We start from the raw sequence: 23990 nt of genomic DNA, 5'->3' as shown, positions 1-23990 counted from the left end.
GGGCGAGCAGAGGAGCGAGGCAGGGTGCTACTAGGCAGGATGTAACGGTTGACAATGCTAGTCACCTAGCCAGCCAGCCTTTTGTGCCATTTGTTTCAATTACAGTCCGACTACCGGAACCGACCGACCGGTGGAATGGCCTGGCCTGGGGCTTACCAGTTGCCAGATCCAAACCCAAACGAACGAAGTGGCGTACGGGGTAAGAGATTTTTGGGTAGATGGTAAGCGGCACCGACATTTTCACACCGAATCCTGCGCACGGCGAGTTCCGTTTTTGGGGGAGAGATAAACTTGTCCGGCGATCGGGAGCTTGCGTTCGCGCAACGAAAAAGGGGTTCATATTTTCACCCGGCACGGCATGATCTGGATGAAATCGGTGCAGAGCTTTAATGCTTGCACACGGTCTCTGCTGCTGGCGTGATGGTGTTTGTTTGCATATTTTATTCACCCAGCTGATTTCGGGATTGGTAGCGATAGCTCTCTGCCAAACACTTAAACATGTCGCAATAAAGCGATGAGCGGAATCGGTTAGGCCCTTTAGGCGTTCATTTCGGTGTTTTGCGCACCTCATTAATACATTATTGGTTATTTAAATAATTGTTTCATATCGATTCGTTTTGGAAACCGGTCATAGATAGTGAATGCCGGTCATAGATGGAAATGGTTTGACAGTTATAGATACTCTTATTTTAATGAGCAGCGGATGGCTTTAAATTTAAACATACACATACGATACATTTATGGATCAAGCATGTTGTTATCAGCGGAGCTTGCTGAACACTCCGTAGAGTGCGATTTCTTTCCGGAGAATGTTTTAAGAAGCGTATCGTTATAATAGCAATTTATTCTAACTTCTACGCGCTGCTAAAACATTTGTCCTCTTGCCCTCTTGAAATCGCACTGACTCAATTTCCGTTGGCAACGTAATTTTACGAAACGTTTACGCGCCAACCTCTACGCCGGTCGTTAACCTCCTGTGGTGTTTACACTCGACTTCTCCACTCAACCGATTCTAAACCAGCTTAGATCCTATCTAATCTAGATCCTATCAATCTGCGCGATCGATCGAGGATCTGCTCGATCGATCTGCTCGATCGCTCTGCAGCTGCAGTTGGCAGCGATGGAGGGTACCCTCTGTTTATCAACAACACATGTGTTAAATGTATTTATTCAATTGAATTTGAAGGTCATGAATTTTTCACTTTTACATGTGAATACAATATACGTTTGGCTAGCTCTAACCTTCAATGGACCAGTATGTGAAACTGTTTATGCAGCTTATGCAAAAGATGTTTCGTTATGAGGAAAGCTTCTTGATTGTCTTCATTAATTTAAAACAGCTTCATTTTATTGCCTTCTTGTTGAGTGATGTCGAGTTTGAGATCGTTGCTATGATTCCATCTGCATGTCATGTTTAGCTTCATTAGAAGATATCATTTCTAAAAAGCTTTCCTTTCCCAATTTCAATTCTTTTGAACTGTGCCACCCGTCTCCTCAAAAGAAGCAACAATTGTACGGTCGATGGTATTTGTCTGACAGCAGAAAGACCAAGCCATCCCGAAAAAAGAACACTTGCTCTCTTATTCTACTCCACCAAAAAACCACATCTGCTGTCTGCAATGACCACAATGCAAAGCGCACAGCGGTACTTTACGCGTATCGATCGCTCGGTCGGAGTCTGCATTGTTGTTGCCACCGAAGTCCGGGCCTACGCCTACCAGGACCCCCGGTTTGGAAATAAATAACCACAGGGAGTCGGTGACCGGTTTCTGCCCTGGGCCTGGCCTGTTGTTGGTCGTTTGGTTTGGTCGCCCCGCAAGTCGATCAGGGCGTATGCTAACGGAACTGGAAGGGAATCGGGGACCCAGAGGAATCCCAGAGAAGATTGTGCTCCACTTCCGGGGCCAGGGACGAAGGCAAAGGTTCATCGAACCAGAATGTGTGAGAGAGAGAGAGAGGCTCGGCCTCGGATGTGAACGAACCATTGCAGGGCAATCATCTTGCTGCTTGTGCCCGATGGGTGGTCTCTCGGGATCGCCTTTTCTCGGCCGTTTTCCGGTTTCACTCGGGCCTTTTGTGGTCATCCAAGGGACCTATAGCGGTGGAGAAAGGTGTTCGAAGGTGCATGAGGTACGCCCGGCACGCAAACCGGGGTGCCGGATGCTCTTGCTGGCCCTGGTGGTGGTGATGGTGGTGGCGACGATGCTGGTAAGAATATTAATATGTATTCTATTGGCCGAAGCTAGTCGTTGCTGGCAAACACTGGCATCCCACCGCTCCGATCCCGATTCATGTTGCGTTTGTTTTCGTTGCTCATTAAGTTGTTACCCAGAGCCGTGTGGTGGGAAAGGGGGGGAGTGACTCTGGTCTGGTCTGGAAGCATAATTCTCTGTTGCTGCTGCTGCTGGCCGATTCCTTCCGCCTGCTGTGATGGAGCTTTGATGCTGTGGTTGGTAGGCTGGCTCACTGGCGGCCTGCTGGGATGCTTGCTTGGAACACGGAATGGAAAGCACTTTATCGCAACGAGCGGCTCCCCCGTTGCCCGGAACCCACTTCAAGGACTGCTCTACACGCACCGATCGCTGCAATTACCGAAAAGGAACAACGGTAAAATGGCTGCCAGAGATCCGTCGGCCGACTGTGACGTACTGCTTTCCCGGGGAAGTAATTTTTATGTTGGCTTCCACTTCGGGCTTCCCTCTCTCTCTCTCCCATTCTATTTCTTTGCTCATTCCATTCCATTCATGTTCGATGGAAAATGGTGCGGGGGAAATAGCAGAACTGAGCCCAGGAATGGTTGAGCTGCTGAGGATTTCCGAAGACCGAAGAACGGTCGTGATTGTGAAAGCGTTTGGAATTGTTTTGTAAAACCCCGGGCCGGAAGCTCCGGATCCTACGGTCCGGTCCGGTGATCACCGTACTCAACCAGACCGTAGATTCGCTGTATGCTAGGGTGTATGCCATTTTCCGTTTCACCGACAAAAGTGCTACCAGGGTGTAGCTGGCTTCGACATGATGTACCAGACATGGTAGGGAATATTTTATATTTTTATTCACTCTCTTTCTCTCTCTCCTGCTGGCCAGGATGCTGTGGAACGTAAGCTCTGCTTCCACTCGTGCGGACGTTTGGACGTTTTTCCTGAGAGCTGCCGAGACGAGCGTCACCAGGGCTGATGGTGGACGCATTTGATTTATGGTTTCTGTCGAGAAAGGAAGGAAGGAACCGCGGCATATCCCGCATCCCCCTCGCGGCACTGGGTTCCTGGTGAAGCGTAGCATTTGGTTAAAAGGGCGGAAAAGAACTTTGGCATTAGTGGTGTGGAGTTGTCAACATTTTCGGGTCCGCACCACCACCACCACCCATCGCCACAATGATATGGGTTGTGACGGGACATGGCAGTTCGCATTTCCGATTCCATTGGCACGCGGCATCATTTGAGTAATAGATATCGACTGCCCGGCCGGTCTCTCCGGCTCTTCTCCACCTGTCGATGAACCACCCTCGGCGTGATGTGACGTCCTGTCACTGGTGGAAGCATGTGGGACCCAGGTTTGGTTTGACAGGGGCAGCCTTAAATATGCTTCGAATGTGTGTCACGTTATCGCGTGCGTGATGTGGTTTCCGGGAGTCTATATTTGGTCTTTCTTCTTCTTTTTTTTTGGGTCTCTTGCTTTGCTTTGCGTTGTACGTTCCTTTACAGCGAGTGGTCTTGTGGAATTTAGAGGAATTGAAGTGGTTTTTTCTCTGGTATCTGTTGTTCGAAGGCGATGCAATGTATCGCATGCTAATGCATTGGTTTACATATGTTGGATTGTGGAGTTGGATTGGTTTGGAGCAATCAATATAAATAAACTTTTGATCGAAAGAATCGGGATTTCACGATAACTGTGCAAACTCAAACATGTTCAATTTGTACCTCTGATATTCAAACAAGTATCAAGCAACATAAAAAGTGAACCAGAAGAACATGCTGTTGTCTGCAAATCTTCTTTAAAAAGTTTTTCGTTCGGCATTCATCTTAGTATAACGAACAGTCATTCACAGAACAAGTGTTCAACAGCTGTTGTACAAGCACCACAAACCAGAGGACAACCAGCATTGTTTTATTTTTATAAATGCTTTCCGTCTACTCTTCTAACGCCAGCCTCTGCAAGGCACGTATGTGGTTGTCCTGCCTGTGTAAGCCTTTCTCACCGGCTACTCTCCTATTCCAGCCATTCTAGCAAACGGACGAACAAAAGGATGGCTCTCTGCTGTTCTGGTCTTTGTGTCGCGAAGGAAAACAAAACCAAAACCTCCCCTTAACAAGCCCGGCCTGTGTGTTTCTTTACTATTCCAACCCATTCTGTGAAATATTCTATTCGTCATCCCAGGAGGTTTTTTTTGCATATTCGTGACAGTGTAGAGCCAACCCCGCCTGGAATGACGCAGCAGCTTTGCATTCCGCTGCCGGGAATGGTCTCAAAAAACCTGGCGTCTCCATCGAAGAAGCGAAGTGGTTCTTACCTGCCCGGCCACGGCAGATCTGTAAACGGGCAAATCGATGCGACGGTGGATTTATTGTGTCTCTGGCTGACGAAGATCCGTGCTGTGCCATACCGGGGTTTGGCCGGATAATCCGGGGCATAGATCGTAGAATGTCAGCAACGGGCATCGGTTTCAGTGCAATGCTGGGCAGCATCGCCTGGGCTAATCCTTTACAACGACGACAAGCGACTCGGTTCCGTTCCGCTTATCACCATGTGCATGCAGCGTGACGTCGTGCGTACGTTGTCTATTATCTATCTCTTCGCGATTCCTGAAGTGGATGTCGACCGGTGCAGACCTCAGAATAAGCTCGAGACGGAAGCTCACCATATTATGGAGTCCATCCCCCCCCCCCCCCCCCATCGTTTGTTCGTTCGTTTGCCTAGCAAAATGGCAATAACAGTATGGTCACTCTAGTGCGATAGAGAGAGAGAGAGAGAGATAGCTAAAGGATAGATGTAAATAACGGGAACATGTTTGAGTTGTGAAACCGGTCGAATCGGATCGGAAGTGATTGTGTGAGCAAGGTAAACGGTTTCAAGGTATTACAAGTTTTCACGAGCAGCAGCAGCCTCCCTGATGGGGATGTTAGTACAGAGGACTGTTTGACTTTAAGATTCCAGCTACTCTTACGGATTTTTAATATGGAAAGGCTTCTAAACGGTAAGCTTGAGATTTCTCAAGCTCATCGATCGTATCCTGCAGTGTAGTCCATCGGCCTTCCTCTCGTTTGGGTTTCTGTAGCTCGTTTGCATGGTTTTGTTCGCATGGCAAAGCATCATCATCCATATGCGGCACTGTACCATGTACGGAGAAGCTTCGCAGCTGAAAGTATAATTGAACAACAATATATTGAGCAAACAGTCTCGTCGTTCACGTCCTCACGCAAGCTCTCGGTGCGTGAAGCTGATCGAACGGGAATCGGCCAACCAGCCCTTCTCCAAATGTCTTTATTCTTCTTCCACGATCCATCCGTACGACGCCGTTGGTTGAATTCGCAGGCGGTAGAAAGAAAAGGGGGAAATGGCATGGTACCAACTTTCCGCTGCTTTCCGTCACGCTGCATGCTGCCTGTGAATCGTTGTAGGGTTGGTTTATTTTTAGTTAATTTACGAGAAGCACATCACGGTGCTAGTTTATGGGTTGGGCCCTCCGTTCGGGATCCGAGTGTTTGCCGAAGTGAGCTATTCGGCGTTTCACCGCGGACCGGCAATTCACTGGAGGTTACCGGTCGGTGGTACGGGAATGATTGACGAAACGGAGCGACTGAATGAAATGAATGAAGTCGGCTAAGACGAGTAAACAGCATAATATAATCTAGAAGGAGCATTGGTGAGGAGCTGCAAAGGATCATATTGGTTTAGAATTCGATAGTCGCATTAATAGAGGAAGGATAGGTAAATGTGAGAATAGTAAATCAGCTTCAAAAAGTAATGGATAATGGTTCGCTTGGTTGTGTTTGAATTGAACAACGGACTCTTAGTTTGACCATTCGTCTCTGCACTGCACTGCATTAATTACTTACACGAATCGATACATTGTGTTTACGGTTTGTCATGAACATCACGACGGAGTTAATCCGAAAGCCACATATTTGTTGTGTCTGATGCACTTCCACTAATCACAAGTACACGCTGCACGTTGTTTATGCTGATGTTTGCTTCCACCAACCATCAAATACAACCCTGGACCGTGTGTTCATCACGAATGTGTTCATCCTTCGGCCGGTTAATAAAATGTGAAACCATGAACTGAACAGCAAACCGTGCACTGATGGCCAGCATAAACGTGAACGAGAGAGCGAGCGAACGAGCGAGAGCCTAGCTACCGAAAGCACCGCTCGTGTCTGACTCGGGGCATCGCTTTGTTAAAAGAGAATTCCAACTCCTGCGTAGCCGTCAGTTACCAGCTGGAGCTCGTGGCGCGTTGATTTCATAGGGCGCATTCCCCGGACAGCCGGTCGGCAGGCGGCGTGTTTTCCACTGTTTTGCTGTGAGTTGTCCGTTTGTTGTTGTTGTTGTTGTTGTTGGCGTCGCCTCGCCACGGCAATCGGTTGCCAGTGACTTGTCGCTTTCTTTCGCCTTTTGCCCGGGAACGGTGTACATCGTGGCGCGAATCAAATCGTCAGGTAGAGCTGCAGTTTGCAATTGGATCTCACTGGTTTCCATCCTGGTTGGAGCTTTTTGGAGCTGCAGTGCCCGAAAGCAGAGAGTCACTGAAGTGTTGTGTGTTTCTGTGTGCAAGGTGTGCACACAATGAATTGGCGCGAATAGTGTGTCTGGTGTGCTAGGTGTGGTTGGTGCTGTCAGCGTAGAAACAACACGCATTGTGAAAGTAGGGAAAAAAAATGCAAGTCCTCGAAATGAAGAGAAGTAATTAGATTGCCATTGTGCTCCGGTACGGACCGCAGACAAGCCACGGGAAAACCGATCTCGGTCTGAAGAGATGATGATGACGATGTTGAGTGCAACCGAGTCTTGTAGTGAAGGCTTTTTTTTTTGGGTGCCAGACGGACAGACGATAATTGAGAATGCGACAAGTGAACCCGATACGAACCCGATGGAGGCGCCCGGTGATGGAGGCGCCTAGTAGCTGGTGTTTTTTTTTCTCTCGTCATGCTCTTTCCTCCGTTCGTCAACCACTGCACGGCAGACACAGGAGTGCCACGGCTCCGCTCCTGTGTTATGCTAATTTCTGTGTGAAGCGCTCGCTGCGCGCCCAGAGCGAGTGCACGTGGAACGCAAAACGCAGTGCGAACGAGTGCGAACCAGAGAACGGAATGCTAATTAAGCATGGCCGGAAACGACCGTGACGATGACACCAGGAAGTGGCATGGCCAGTGGGGTCGCAGCATGGTGCTACCGATATTGGCGCAGGCGAAAAGTGAAAGCAGAACAAAAAGCATCGAGGCAGAAGCGAGGCCAGTCGGTGGTGAACGCGAATTCCGGCAAACGAACGCCGACACTAAATAAATTTACTAATTAACGTTTGACGCTTTGTGTGCTCGGTGTTTGTGTGCTATATGTGCGGGCGTGTATGTGTGTGTTCGGCCACGTACGCACCGGGACTTTTGGCGCTCGGTGAAACTCCGTTATCAAGATGCTCGTCTCCGCTCCTATCACTCCACATTCTGCCAGCCTCTCGCTGCCAGCTGTCGTCATTAATCCACATAAATTTTGATTACGTTACCTACCATTCCCCTTTCCCCGTCCCCTGATACAACCAACCATCCCGTAAGCACGACGTACTAGAGATACACTCGCGCGAACCACACGGAAAATGCTGCGCGCCATGATTATGTTTCCTGTGCTGCCTGGGCCGCTTCCGAGTGTGTTTCGCACCGCGCTTGTGTGTCTGTGCGTTCCGTGTGTCCGTTTCCGGTCGATCCGTTACCTCTCTCACTCTCTCTGGGCGGGGGTTCGGTTGGTTGGTTTTTGATTGGATATCTTCTCCGCTGCGTTGCGGATCGGTGTCCGGTGTGAAGGATATGAAACCACCTCCCGGGGACCTCCCATCCTCCCATCTTCCTCGAACCATCACCTTCCTTCACGAACAAACCACTTTCACCGAGTGTTCGAGTGTTAACGCGGCGAGCTGTGCGCCAAAAACCGGTGGCCAAAGCAAATAATGGCGCCCGGATGCGAGGGAAACGAGATGCGAGATGCGAAAGCGACCATAACCAACCGTTGGCCTGCCAGCCTGTCTGCCTGTGTGCCCGTGTGTCCGTGTGCGGGCCGGGAAGTGAAATAGATGCGGCACAAGGAACCATTTCCGGCGTAACGACGGTGTGCGATCCGGCGTTTGGTCGCGCTAAGCAATGGGGTAAACAAAAGCGAAAGACGCACCGCGCTTGGCATCGGCCAGTGCTGGTGCTCCGGCATCCTGTTGTTGTTGGTGGTGGTGGTGGTGGTAATCTCATAAAAATGTAATGGCGGGAAAATGAAATTTACACGCTCGTAGCGGCGGTGCTGACCAGAAACAGGAATGGGAACGGGAACGGGAACGGGACCGGGAACAGAAGTGGAACTCGCAACGATACAAAGGTAGCACCGGCAACGGCTTCGGCTGTTGACCGTCCAAGTCCTGATCCGGTGTATGTGTGCTTCAATAGCAGGGCGAGACGAAACTCTCCATCACAGAAATACACATACACGCGCTCTCTCTCTCTCTCTTTGTCGTAATCGATTCGGATTAAGCTCCCTTCCGAAAAAAACATAAACCCAGCGGGCCTTGCGTGGCGCACGATGATTAATGCTTGCTCCGATCCTCGTGACATGTCTTCATTTCATTTTCACGTTCCCAGCCCCGGCCCCTTGCTAATGCTCGCGTTCGCTTTCGTGTGTTGTTGTTTTTTGCGCTTTCAGTCTCCTAGTTCCTTCCTCGCCAGCCCTCTCACGTGTTTGCTCACTCGTCTGTGACTAGTTTGCATGCGCAGATGAATGGAGTGTGATTTCTACTCAACACCAGGTCCCACCAGGGAGTCAACCGTTCGCTAGGGAGGCAGGTGTGTCGTCTGTGTGTCGAGAGTGTAGTGGTGTATGTGAGAAAAGGTGGTGCGAGTGCGAGTGCGATCGAAAAGAAGGAGCAAAAGTCTCGTGACGTTCCCAGCGACAGCCCAGCGACTCGATCATGTGTGGCCCGGTTACCGTGTGCGTTACTGGTGTATCCGGTGTGCTCCGGTGCTGCTAGTGTTCCCAAGAGAGTGTGAGAGAGAGAGAGAGCGAGTGATCATTATAGCTGACCTGCAGCGACGTCCCGGGAGAAAGGGATAAGGAGGATATCTGTGGCATCCCATCGTTTCGCGGGACCGGCTGCCGACTAAACAAGCGATCGATCGAGCCTTTCGCGTACCAAGTAAGTTGTTTTACTCCCTGGCACACACAGATACATTTGTTTCTTTTGTGTTTTTTATGCTTCTCCATTTTCGGGGGAGCTGGTTAAATATTAAAGTCGCACAATCCTCCGCGAATGCGTCGCGGCGTAGATGGTGTAGATTAAATTTGGCGAGCGGAAATTTGTATCAACCGTTGTTTTCTTTGTTGTCCTGGTTGTCGAGGTTGTTTCTGGCCCGCCAGACCGAGACTGGGGTTCCCGGGGCCCACAAGATAAATGATACCCGATTTACCTTTACGCTTATCATCGTCGGAATCTAATGACAGGATTCATTCATTCTGTTCGTGCTCCTCGGCCCCAAAAACATCCGCCAAACAACCAACAGTCTCGGCTCGGTTTCGTTCGGTCCCCGGTTCGTCGGCTCGGTCGGAAAATGTTGGAATAAATAAACAAAGAGGAATCCGGCGATGGAAAATATTCAAACTTTTAGCCAGCCAGCCAGCCATCCAGCCGTTCGCAATTTTGGAGCTAAAGGTTTTTAGGGGTGGCCGGGGTAGCAGGGAACGAGAGGAAGGAGGGGGGAATATATTTTATGACAGTTTTGGTGCAGTTTTACCGCGGATGGTCCTTGGCGATGGCGCTGGCAAGATGGTTGGGTTGAAAGGGCTGCAGCCAGTTTCGTGAAAATCCTAGAACCTAGATACGAGAATCCCCGGGGGCGATGGTGGCCAGCGATCGATTAGACACCGTGAATAGGTGAGTGAGACGCTACGAACGGTGAAAGATTTAGCCAAGAACCGACAGGGAATTCAAATTATCGCGACCAGTCCACACGAGCGACCAACCGAACGACCCCACGTGGCCGTTGGATTGCGATTATAATCGAAATTAAAGCCACCCACCCATCGGGGGGTTTAGTGTCAGGAGTCAGCAGAGGCGAAGGAGGTTTCAGGCGGTGGTCCAGAGGATGGCAGCTGGAAAACTTCATTGCGAGAATGTTCGGACCACTTTTTATGACCGTTATGCCGTTTGACGGGAAGCGGAAGTTTCCTTCTCCTTTTTTTTAACGACTTGCCCTCGGTGGTGGTGAGCGGCAAGGGGGTTATCGGTCACGAGGCAGGGACCCAAGGGATCCTTTCCTTGTGGATTCCTTGTGGAGTTCCTCCTGCAAATGAGCCGTACACCGTCATAAAACGATGCGCGGCTTCAAAACCCTTCCTTCCCCCCGAAAAGGACGACGGACGAAAGCATTGGATGTGGCATGAGCAGATGAATTTCATTAAAATGCTAACCCCCTCACCTTCTTTCCCCTTTCGAGACAGACAGATGTCATGCATGCAGATGTGTGCGGTGGCTGCGATATGGCTGCAAAGTGGCTTTAAAAACGGTGAAAAACCACGGAAACGCCCGGGCCATTAATGTTCTGACTGTTAACTTTGTGGCGTCCATTTTGTGTCCGGATGGACATCGTGTGTACGATTGTGGTGTGTAATTGGGCTTGTGTGGGCTTGCTTGGGCGAGCAAACCAACGAGCGACACGATGGTGATGATGGTGACGTTTGCGTGACTGATTACCGGTGGTGGCTGACGGACAGGGCCGTCAGTCCTAGGCACGCGAGTCAGGTTGGCGTGATACAGCGTAGCGTTCCGATAGTTCCAGGGAACAATTTCGGGCAGAAGGCCAGAGCAGCGGGCCTATAATTATCATTGCGAGCCCACTTTTCCCCCTGAATCCTGGAATGGGAATCAATGTTGGGCGATATTTATCGTTTCATCGGAACGCAACCTCATTACTCTGTTTGCACGTTTAATTGACCACGGATTTGGTTTGGCATCGAATTTCCCGTTTCTTTTTATCGATATTTACCAATTACAGACTACGGGGTGCGAGAGTGAACCGATTACGCGTTTGATGTCCATCATAATGGCATCACCCTTTTCAGTGGCTTTTCGGTAATTAATGAGAATTCTGGGGGTCTGTAATTAATAACGGCGGGTGGCGTGATTGAATTCAAAAAGTTGTAAGTGCAAATGGGATTGTGGACTGATGTTTGAATAGCGCTTGGAATGGGGGCTACATTTAATGCTTTAAAAAGCTGTGTTGCAATATCGCGTCGAATGAATGAAGTCGTAATGGTTTGCCATAGACCACACTGTCATTATTTGTATTCGAATATTACTCTTCATGATGATGACGGTGCATTTTAGTGGAATGCAAATTGTTAGTTGATTTGAGATGGCTAGAAAAATATATTAGTCATTTGGAGAGTAGAGTTTAATTTGTTGAATGGATGTTGTGCATGTCAGAAACAATAGCAACGTTGTTTGGTATGTGATTCCGGGATCGTTATTACGTTCCTCGTTGAAAAGGAGTAAATTTTTACGTCTAAAAACTCACGACAAAAAATGCATTTATTATTAAAACTTACATCTCTTAATTAATAATTTTGATAACAGTTTCAGTTGTTAATGGTACATAATCCATTTATTCTATGGTTACTTTGGCAATTGTAATAGAACCTAACCACAGTTCTTGCCGCATTTTTCGCGCAAAAAAGTGCATTTCACACACTTTATAAAATAGATTTTGAAAATAAAGAATGCGATCTAACGTTAAGATTCGGTTTACAGTTTTAAAACGGGATATGATTACAGAGTCTACTCCGAATTTAGAATCGATATTTTACTGTACATTTCTAATCAAAAACCATTGCATAACGCCCCTGTACATCTGAGAGCTCCCTTCAGTGACAGAAAGGAAAGGAGCGATTTACCACAGCATAGTGATCGAATCAACTCATAAACCATATAGTTTGTTCGGAAAATCTAAAGTTATTCCGATGATTTCATGGAGTAAATGGAATGACTAGACTAGACTAGAATGGGTATCTATTTGAATTGCTAAATAAGCCAATTGTTCTGGCTTTTTCAGGTCAACTTCCTTTCGCTTCCGATGAATGCTTTCTGTGTGTTCTCCTGCGATAAGCTTCGCTATTACCATTAGGAAATTTGCATACGATGTTCATTCAACCAAGGGCTGGTCTCGTTATGATGCAACGAAAGACGCAATGGCGGATTTCATCACTCCTAAAAAGCGACAGTTCCTTTAATCGATCCCGAACTCCATTTACAGTCAGTTAACCGATTTATGGTTAATGCTTGTTCATTTATTTGTATCAACGATCCGAAGTATTTGTAGCACAATCTCGATAGCGAACCAATAATGCTTCAGCTCCAATTTGCTGCAAAATCTCTTCCCACGAAAGTGCGTACCATTTACAGTTCCTTCGTCAAATCAGATACTATCACATTGCGCATTTATCTAGACAGTACCAGGCAGTAGCGGAGCCGCTGGGCAGAAGCGGCCTACGTGAGACCGATTGAGACCCACACCCTGCGCCCTATCTGATCAACGAGCGTGTCAGTGCGGATGACGAGGGTTTTTGGCTCCCAAATCACCCACGGAAGCGATCCGCTCGCCGGTATGATTCAATTGGTTAAAAAGGAAAATTAAAAACCATCACGCCATCGCCACTTTGCACCCGCATCATTGCGATGCCCCACGAGTGAGTGAGGTTCCTGTGCGCGTAAGAAACTTCACTCCATCCTACCCCCATTGCCTCCCATTTCCGTTCCGTTAAATTGTTTCCCAAAAAGGGTTTTAATCATTCTCCGTCCTCCGGAGCAGCCGCTGGAGGATCCATGGCGGAACAGACCCTTGCCAATCGCAAGAGGACGAAGAGACACTCGGTCGGTACGTTCCGCGTACCGTTATTCGAGAGCCAGGCCCATCATGCAAGGCGACCAGACCACGTCCAAACGGCGGTAGGCGGATGCTACGTGACCGTGTAGCCGCCGCCGCGTCCGGCCGAGATTGTGTTGTGCGCCAATTTCTGCCATCAATAATTAATTGAAGCCAACCATCCCACGGGCGCGCACCCTGCCCAGATTCCTGGATGGACGAACCAGTGCCACAGTGGCCGTGGTTTTCCCTGAGACGTTCCTGGGAATGAGGACGACGTCTCGAGCGACGTCTCAAACTTCGTGGCTCCCTCATTAATGCGCCGGATGTTCGTCAAATATTTACAATCAACTCCCGGCTCGTCTTTGGCCAAAAGCGGCTTGGTCCTTGGCCAGCCTGGACTGATTGAGTTAGTGCCTGTCTGTGCCTGTGTCTGTCTCTCAGTGGCGTTAGATACCTCGCTGTGAGGGGTCGGGTTGTTTGCACTTGATGTGCGTAATCCGTTGCCGGAACACGGCCATCGTTGTCGTCGTCGTCGTCGGCGGCGCTATCTGTCCTTTTCAAGGGTGGGGTGGGCGAACTTAATAGAACATAACATCATCTTAACTTGACTCCATTTTCCGTTCTACCATCCCTGCACTCTCTGCACCCTCTTCTGAAAGGGTAGCGAACCCATAAATCATGTTTCCGGGAACGCGCGTCGCGTTCCTAAGCCCCAAAACCGGAACGAAAGAGAGAGCGAGAGAGGAAAAGTGAAGTGAAATTGTGCCCGCCGCGAAAAGCCCCCCGAACGATTCCGTTTTCTGTTCAGCCCCCCCCGGATGGCTCAAGCATAAATCTTGTTGCCTAAATCTGGTTGGAAATTGGATTGGTTTGTTCCGCGTTCCAGTGATTGTGTTTCAGCTAAACACTTTTCTCGCTAGGAAAAAAAAGGGTCCACGTTACTGCGGTGGAAAAGTTTTCATCAATCCGGTCACTAAACGATGCCCTGCTTCTTCTTAAAGGCTCCACAGCGGCTGTTGAGACCACAAGAGCCACCAGCGGCCGTGCCTGGTTATGTTCCGGTCAGTCTGGAGCGGCCATCCGGCCATAGCGGCCCTTCCAACAATCGTCCAATCCAATAAACCGATTCTCCGGTCGACCGTACCATTGGCCAAATCCGGGCATTTAGCCGGTAGCCCCACGAGAAGCCCACGAGAGGATACTCACTTGACTTATCCGCAACATTTCGTACGTGACCGAACGGCACACGGTGGCCACGGGCGGGCGCAAATCGCTCACTGGTGGCCCATTCCATCCGGATTTTTTTTTTCGCCCAAAGAAATAAAGCCGGAATGGCGGAATGGCTTTTAATAATCCACCGGTAATGGCTCCTCCTTCGGTCATCGTCATTGTGGTGTGGGGAGGGGAAAAAGTGGAAGCAAAAGAATCGCTCGTGATGGTTGGTTTCGCTTCCGCGACATCACGGTTTCGACGTCCCAAATAGTCCGCAAAAACCGCAGACCCCGCCGGCTTTGGTGAGCAGAAGAAGAGTGATTCGTCTGCTGCCGGTCGCTGCTGCTGGTCATCGTCATCGCCATCATCGTCGTTGGGCAAATTTAATGCTCTTTTGAGCTTCTTTCGGCCATCGCCGCCTCGAGAGGTCCCACAACGATTACCGTAAAAATCATAACCGTTAAGTCGAGTCGAGCCGCCGCCTTCGGAATGAGGGAAACAATGTCCTTGAATGGAGTTTAGAGGGAGAGGTCCAGAGAGCTGGCACTTGAAGGTGGCGGCGATGGCGACTTCATCCATCTTTAACGTATCAACTGGCCACGGGACGCCTTTTGGTGCGGCATACCGGTGCGGCAAACGCCGGGTTTGATGCTTTCTGTCGATCTTTTCGGTTGCTGCTTCGAGCTTTCCTGGCTTCTGGTCGCTTCGAGTCACCGTTCGTTACCTAGTGGTTCCGCTTGGTTTTATTTTTGTTTTAAGTTTTTTACCGCCACATAAAGCGCTGCAGCTAAAGGTAAAGGTAAAGGTCCGTTGGTCGGGTCTCCCTTGGACCTCACTAATTTACGAAGAGCTTCGGCTGAAGCTCGAGGACCCGCTGCTGCCACTGTGCGTAGTGGACTTCAATTTGATTCGCTCATTTGTTTAACGATTATTAATGCACTTTGCTCTAAGTAGCGTACCGGGAGTACCGGGAACCGGTGGGCAGCGGTGCTGTCAGCGGTTCGGCTATCAGTTCCGGCCAATGCGAAGCGATGCCGGATGGGTGTCCGGTTTTTGTTTTGAGTGGAGCAGGATGAGCTAAGCATTAAAAATATATATATATTTATACACGAAGTGCGCCACGGTGGGGCCCAGGGCGAGTAAAGGGAATTACTTTTATCACGGAGACCGGCAAAGCCGCTTAGCCACTTCTCCGTACTCCGACACGGATAGGTGACCCCCCGGGGGTAGGGTGGGGAAGGAATGCATTAATTATTCTCGGATAGCACCGCTCATGTCGCAGCGAAATGGGCTACTTTCCGGCTCTAAAGCTGTGGAAGGTTGGATTACGTTTTTTTTTCGATGATTTTGGGATCCGTTTCAGGGCTCATATTGCTGAGTTGGACAAAGGAGCAATTCAATAACACCGGTAACAGCAGTAACACTGCTGTTACATCCCAGATGAGGGTCACGAAATGGCGGGCAGGATTTTTAACGAATGAACAAAAACCAACAAAAAGGACACTTTTCACAAAAGAGCAACGGGAGTGGCGGCAGGAAATCTAGTTTTTCGAACAATAATTTCCAACGATTTCAACCAATCCGCCATGAACACATACGCTCCTTGGTCGGTGTTTGTTTGCGCCATAACGAAAAGCGGTGGTTGAGGTTCGGTTCCGTCCCGTAGCCAGCCAGTCCAAACGGTAAACGAGAATCGAATCGAAAGAGATCGAAGGAAATTATGAAATTGAATTTTCTTTTCCTTCCCCTCAGCGCGCTTTGGGGTTGCTTGTGTCCGTGTATGTATGAGTGCATGTGTGTGACTCGGTACTGGCTGCTTTTGTGCGATTCATGATTGCGAAGATCACGGGGACAAATGTTCGGTTCGAACGGAGAGCATCGAGGACGGGAGCCGAGTACCCGAGCTTATTGTTTAGTCGATTCCGATGTTAGAAACCGAATTTACTATTTCGGTATTGTGTTGTTCGGTCTGCTCGAAAGTAGTTTTATTCGTTTAGACCATCGACAACGCTCTGAGCATGACGAGTTTGTGCTTCGAGTGCCACAATAAGACCTGCCGAGCACCAACGATCGATCACTCTAGTGCCCTCTTGTTGTCTTATCTTGTGCGATGTTTAACGGGCCAAAAAGTAGCGTCTTGAACCCCCACTCTTATCCCTATCTCACCATCGATAAAGCGACCGTTGTAACAACGGTTTTTTGGCGTTTGGCCGAAATTACGACTCCCATCCCGTCGTCCCGTAGTTTAAAGTCGACAAAGTTTCGGCTCTTTGATGAAACAAAAAACCTCCCCCCGTCCGCTACACCCAAAAGGGCCAAGAGTTTCGGCAAATGATGCGGCGAAAGAAGTGTGAAATGACACTGCTAGAGAGAGCGAGAGGATGAAGAGCGAGGCGTCGACGACAGAGCGAGTTTCTGCGAAGAAAATCATTCCCCGAGACGGATCCTTGGGATACCGGGCGCTGCGTGTTTCGTATTTCTTTGTCTACCCAGAAGGGAAGATGGCTTCGGTGGCTCCTATTACGCGCCAGAGGCTGATACCAAACCATTGAAAAGAAGAGGGAATAGATGGCGCACTGGTTGCAAGCAGTTAAAGCGCAGTAACGGCTGTTTGCTCGTGCTTCAAAGAAATCAAACGCGGTACGCACACGAGGGCGGTGTTTGAATCAAATCCACTCAGATTTCACTTGGATTATGCGTTCATTTACTTGAGGGTTTCATGTTCAGCCGTCGCCCAAAAGCTACGTTTTTTTTGTTTCCATTCCTGTGAACCTTCCCATTATGGTTCATAAATCTATCAAAAAAGTGTAAATTTTAATGGCATGCCTTTAAGGCCATGTTCCACGCTGGCTTCCCTTTTTGGAAAACCCTGTTCCAGTACAACATTCCTGTGTGCAGATTGATGTACCGGTGCTGATGCGCCGCTATGCTGGTGCTCTTTGGCATTCAGGTGATCCACTTTGCCTTAATAATTATTATCATCGCCCTGGGCTGCTGCTACTTCTTCAAAGGGCAACAGAGCGCAATACGCCCGGATATTTGTTTGATGATCAGACGATGATGACGATGTAGAGGACCTCCACTCGCTTCCCCCGTTTCGTTTTGGGCTTGATTAAACAAGGTTTCTGAGAGCTGGCCCGGTCGTTGTGCTGTGTCTGTGGCGGTCATGATAAAACAAACCAAATTATGCTCATGCCTTTGATTTATCCCAACGAAAACACCGGCAACGCTAGGAGAGTGATTGCAGCGATGGATTGGGGCTCGATTGCGTTGGCGCGCGTCATCAACCTGGGTGACTAACGATGTTCCAGCGTGGAACGGTTCCGCGATGTACTCGGGAATGAAAATCGAGTACCAGCGACAGACATCCTATCGTATCGGTGCAAACGACACCCCGGCCCTGTCACGTGGAACAAATGGTTGTCAATAAATAAAAGCGAAGCTTCCTGTTGTATCGATTGTCGTTGTGCTACCGTTGTCGAGCTGGTTGAAAGTATGATAATGGCGATGGAAGGCCTGTAGATGGGCATGCTGTTTGACTTCGTTACCGGACTGTTACGTAGCGATGAAACGAGGCCGTTAGTTTGCAGTGGCATCGAGTGTCATTACGCTTACAATTAAGTGAATGAAACTCAGGACATCCAGTGCTCCATAAAAAGGAATTTCAAGCACAGGACACGATACGAAGAGGACACTCGTGGAAACAAATGAAAAGCGGAAAAAAGTTGCGAAACGAATCAAAGTCGCAAACCAACAAACTGAATTCGAAAGGATACACTCGCTGTTCACAACACTTCAGCTCAATTGTAATCCAATTTCGATGAAGGTTCATCATCGCGATCATCATCATCATTACGCTCAGCGTGTTCGATGATTTTCGCTTATCTCGTTCTACTGTGCGGTGATTAAAATGCAGATGAAACTGTGCTGACAAAAAAGGAAAGGGAAGAGCGCGAAAGAGTGGAACAAAAAAGAGGAGCAAAGGACGAGTCCTTCTCATTAGCATTCCGCTGCCGCCCGAGGGGTGGTGGTGGTGATGGCATGCAGGCTGAGGACTGTGCCTCGTAACTGGGACGTGAGGCCCCCTTTTTGGGATCGATAAATAATTTAAAATGCAAAAACAATCGCTCATCCACATCGATTCGATGGGCTTTCTCGTATCGATTACGATTACGAGAAAACCTTCGGACGGTAGGGGATTGCCGGCAGTGCCAGTAACCGATTGGAACAGTAACAACGCGGGAAAACGGCTTGGGAAGGCCTTTTTTGCTCTCTCAAAGGTTGGTAGCATGTTGTTGGCTCGATTCCCAGCCGATGGATTCCTCTTTCCATGCGCGATGATTAAATATGGCTTAGCTTTAACTTGTGTGGCTCCGAAGCAAAAAGAGGGAAGGAAAAATTGATTTCCCAACCAGGATAGACAGGGAGTGTCGAGACCGATGCCCTTGGATGCTGTCATTTGATTAATTCATCAGAAAGCTCCCATCCGAAAGTTAGATTTGAATTAGAAAGGAATAGGATAATTGAATTAGATCCCCGGCTAGATATGTCTTTTTTATGGAGAAGAAAATTTAGGAATTTTATTGGTTCTACTCTTTCAGATCTAGAACACAGCTCCACCGTGGGAACGATACATGAGTTGGCAATTTACTTTCCCACATAAATAATGTACAAGCTCTTCTCGGCGCTCTAAGATCTATTTCTACTACATCCCGAGGCCTTTAGCATGTGCTTGACAGAGGATTGAATGCATTCTGCCATTTCGAATCGGCTTGCGAGGAATCGATTGATCTCGCAGTGCAAAGGAGCGCAGAACGAACTGGAACGAACCGTTCTCCATTTTCGAACCGAAGGAAGAAGCAATCTTATCAAACATGAAAGCCAAGAGTGGGATGGATAGAGGGCCTGAGAGATGTGTTTGTGATCCCCGTTTTCCCGTGTGTCGGCGATTGCTATGATCCAGTGGCGCGAGCGCGCGGCAAGTTTATGCTTAAACCTGGTGCTGGTGTTTCGTTCGAAGCATAGCAACCCCTGCATAATGCAGTGCAATGCAATCCTGCTTGCGAAAACTAACGTTTATTGCCAACTGCAACGGTGCACGTGCGCGTGTATGAAAGAGAGAAGGTTCTTTTGGTGCAAGTGGCGCTCAAATTTCCTGGCCCAAGCTGAGAAGTGAAAAGTTCATTATGCAAATATAAACATCATCAACCTTCTGAGCGGCATCACGAAATGCAGGAAACATCCTGACCGGGGAAAAAAGGGGGCTGGCAAGGGGCCCAGCATGAGTGTTTTCTTTTTCACTTTTATGCACGCTGCACGAATACTTGCCCTCTGCTGCGACGGATGAGGAGTCGGAGGACGACTTTCGGAGGTAAGCATCTCGTTCGCTTGTCAGAACGCTTATCGCGGTGCTCAAGCGAGCCCGATACAGGCGTGGTACCGGGTTACCGGTGTTACCGTCACCCGGCACTGTAAGTAGTTTCGGCATCACAAGCATCCGAACCTCCTTAACCTGCCACCACCTGGCAGTACAAGGAGGATGATGAGATGATTTGATGGTGCTCGATGATGTGGGTTCGTAGGAACGGCTGCTGCTGCATCGCACATATGCTCCACTTATGCTGCAAGTTTCCACGAACATGGATCCGTTGGAGCACCGCGTCGGTTACGCCTGGCTAGTTTCCTTCGCGGATGTAGCGCGCTTCACGGATACATTTCGTGAGAGATACAGTGTGGAGGACACTACTTTCCCTAGAATGCACATTATGCATTAAAATTTCGTAACGACGGTAGGTGGTTTACATTTTTCATCAAAAGCCACGAAATATGGCACGAAACCGGGGAAAGGGCATCAATTTTCTCACGAAAGCTTTCACCCAAAAGTGATTGTATGCATTACTTTTTGCCAGTTTAATGGTGCTGGTGTTGTTGTTGCAAACAGCGATGAGGATAGTGCAGCACTTTGGTGATCTTTTTCGAGAGCTTTCAGGCTAGATGGTGGTGATGGGATCATGCTAACATGCATGCTGGAAGGTATAGAGACATATTACTCATGCGCTAAGTATTCCTGCATAACGTATTGTTGTAACCAAAGAAATGGATAAAAGGGGAAGTCCTGCAAAGTTTTCGACACAACAGTTAATGGTATGAAAGCTCATCCTTCCTAACCTCTTTATGAATCCATTCGAAAACATTCTTTTATGTTGACATTTTCGTCCGTCGTTCATAATTGATGATTAACGATACGAGATAGCATAAACTGATAGAAACTCCACACTTCCATTACTGCGAGCTATAAATTATGAACAGACAAGTCCATAAATTATCAAGCGATAAAAAATAAATGCTATAAACGCCGATGATCGATGCCACGTTCACTAGCCTTCCGTCCTTCGAAGTGAAAGGAAAACTTATTCTATCATTAGTTCCAATCTGCTGGCTACACCGCACCGCAACGTCCAACCAGCGCGAATGCTAATGCGCCCGTTCACTACTTTGCACCAGAACTGCAACCTAATCTTTGCCAGCTTCTGAGATTTATTCCCATCCAACATTTTCATTTCCAAAAGGGGGAAAAGCATTTTCCACGAGCATCACACACCATTTACCCGGAAAGAGATCATTCGTCTTGACGCGTTCCGGGTCTCGGGGAACGGAAACTTCCGTCACTTCGTGCAACTCCATGCAATCGGTGTGACTCGAAGTGAATAAATACATTACTTTCACGGCTCACAACGAGACGACGGCAGCGGGGAGCGCGAATCATCATACACCATGTAGTAAGACCTTCAACCCCCGGGAAAGGAACCGCAACCACGATACGGCAAGTGGGATGACACAATCCTTGCCCCCCAAAAAACCCATCAAACAGGGTGACATAATCGCTGTGACGCTGGTTGCGCTGGTTGGTGTCAGGGCTCGAGCAAACCCTCCCGATGCACTCGCTGAACACCGATCGTTTGCTTGTTCCTGCCGTTCCCACCGGTTTTTGTCAGCGACCACGACGACGACGATGATGATGATGATGATGCACTCAGCGTGACAAACTCTGCTGCTCAAATGCTGCTGTTGCAACTATTCGCGGTCTAAGGTGCACCAGCCCGCCAGCGCGAGCGGTTTCCAATTTATTTCCCCAGCAAAAAGCTCCCCCTTTCACGTTCGCATCCGCTTGAAGTGTCGGAGAACGATGAAAAACCCGTGGTAGGAGGGAAAGGGCGTGTGAAATGTTTCGATAAGAGTGAAAATGTTCCGTCACTTTATCATGTAAATTGAGAGGATTAGCATTTGCACGGGGGTGCTGCTGCTTCTTGGTATTACCTCCCCCCAAAAAACTCACCATCAACCGAATCTCCGAAACACCACGACGCATTTCGGTGAAATGTAGCGCATGTTTCGAGGGTTCTCGGCGGGAGTGGAAGTTACAAGAAGATGGTGGTGGTGGTGATCATTTCCGGTTGGACGCAAAGCATCGGCTGGCTGGTTGGCAGGCTGGCTCACAAACACACCCTCCCAAAGGGTGAAAAGCGACGCGGGGTATAGTTTCAACTTTGATGAATGTGCTGTTAAAGTCAGTGAAGCCGAGCCAAGGCCGAACCAACGATAGGATGAGAACGAAAGGCACGTGCCGTGACGAAGGAGGAAGGATCCCAGGATGATGCTGCCGGTAGTGGAGTGTTGGTGCTGGTTGTTGGTTGTTTTTGGCACTCTCGGACGGCCAATGTGGAGCCGAGCAAGCAAACATCAAACGGTAAACATTCGTCGACGGCGTCGTGCTCACGCACCGAAACCGATTGAAGTCGTTGTTTCGAGCGGATAAATTATGTTCTGCTGCCGGAGCCGGAGCAGCAAACCGCTCGGCGCTAGCGGCAACGATGTTGCCTGTTGGCTACGCGACCGAGATGATCTATCATCGGCTGCTTTCACGGATTGATTGGTGATAATTTAATGGATAGGTTGGGCGTTGGATGGAGCATTTTGGAAGCGTAATGAGGAGGTGGAGAAGCTGGTGCTGTGCGGTTGGGCGGTGCCAACTATCCTTTTATCATTACGGTGGATGTGGCTTACCGTCTTCATTACATCGGTACGGTGCTGAGCTGGTTAGTCGTTTTGGTCGTTGATTAATCCAATCGCACTTAATCATACCGTACACTGTCTGCGTCTGCGTGTGTGTGGGTGTGATGAGTGGTTTCGGTATTCTGTAAATGCTCTTCATATCTGTCATCATCCCTCGTCGCGCAGAAGCATCACATTACATAACGAGGAGGGGGCCAGGGGGAGTAATTTAATGCCGCCAGTTATAATGATAAATATCGGTGCATCGGGCGTTCGCTTCCATGTTTGCTGTCAGATAGATTTGTTCGTGAGGGGGGCGGGGGGGGGGGGGGGCGGGGGATCGGTGAAAGCATCTCATCACAGGATGCAAGGGAAAATCACGGCCTTTGGCATTTCCGTTCCATTAATCGCGTGAAGCGCACAGATCGCTATCGAATCTAGCTGGCATCATTCAAATGAGTTCGATGAGTTCGATGCAATGATTGCTCTCGGCTCGACTAGTGCGGTGCTCCGCAATGGTCCGAGGATATCCTCGCGGCATAATTGAGCGATGAAACATGGAACATTAATTCCGGAGGATCCCGCGGGGTCGCGCGATGCAACTGACCTGTTGACGTAGATAATTACCGAGCATTATGCAAAATTGTAGCCTGTGTAGACCCTGGGAACCCCCGGGGCTGGTTGATTGGATTTGCATTACGCCAATCGTCGCTTCCTTTAAAAGGCAAATGGAACCGATCTCTCCGATCCCTTCCGAGTGCCATCGCTAGCGAACTCCAGGAACTTTAATGTCGGGAGCAGAAGAGGCCAGCGATCTGTTGTCTCCCAGCGACCGAGAGCATTCCAAAGAATTTGATTGCATGAGCCCCGCCCTGGGATGTGGTTTCTGTTCGATTTCAAAGCAAAGTCCCGGCACAGCAGGCGACGCTTTGAAGGCTTTGGTAAACATTCGAACACTGCGGGTGCTTTTGACGGGTTTTTTATTCGCTTTCTCCGTAGCCAGCACCAAGCTATGGGTGACCGCGTTTCCCGGGAAACGGAAATACCTGGAACGTGGCTTTCGATGTTTAGTTGGGCACGCCACTGGGGCAATGACGAGGGACATTTGTGAGCTGGTGTTAAATGGAGCGCAGCCGACAGACAGGTGCTATACGGAGATCGAAGTATTCTTGTTCTATGCGACCAGAAATAGCAAACAAATAATAGTGAAATCTAAAATTGCAAACATTTACGCCACTGGCAATACTGAAGAGAGGTGGGGAGTGTTACGAAAACTGTTTCTCCATTTAATGTGCTGAATATGAATCCGTCACAGTGGTAGACACAATTTAATGTCATAACCGGAAACCGGATGGAACAGCACAAAAGGATAAATGAAAATCCTTTTCATAAACCTTCCACCAGCACTAAACATCGAGCTGCAGCAGCAGCAGGGCGCACCGTATTCATTTTCCTGTTCGACTCTAGTGCTCTATGCTGCCACAAAAGCAACCACAAAATGGTAGCGGTACGATTTGATTTCCATTTGCAGTGCATACAGGCAAATGGCTGCCTCCGAGGGGAATGAAGGTGCAAGAGTAAAGCTCCGCACTACATTGTTGGTGCTATGCTATGTTGCAA

The 23990-nt window shown here is 48.8% G+C and overlaps 1 protein-coding gene across 4 annotated transcripts in view; it reads left to right on the top strand.

Moving 5' to 3' along the window:
• Positions 1-6440: 6440 nt before the first annotated feature.
• Positions 6441-23990, top strand: part of LOC126578891 (uncharacterized) — a 59905-nt gene continuing 42355 nt past the window's right edge. The window contains exons 1-2 of one of the 4 annotated variants that reach the window (XM_050241896.1): positions 6441-6520; positions 8996-9382. The gene's annotated coding sequence lies outside the window, so the exon portion shown is untranslated. The other 3 variants (XM_050241894.1, XM_050241895.1, XM_050241897.1) reach the window with 3 other exon arrangements.

This window comes from Anopheles aquasalis, chromosome 3 (assembly GCF_943734665.1).
Source record: "Anopheles aquasalis chromosome 3, idAnoAquaMG_Q_19, whole genome shotgun sequence".
Taxonomy (NCBI): Eukaryota; Metazoa; Arthropoda; class Insecta; order Diptera; family Culicidae; genus Anopheles; species Anopheles aquasalis.
The sequence above is the reverse complement of the archived record's forward strand: the minus strand, read 5'-3'. Positions and strand labels throughout refer to the sequence as shown.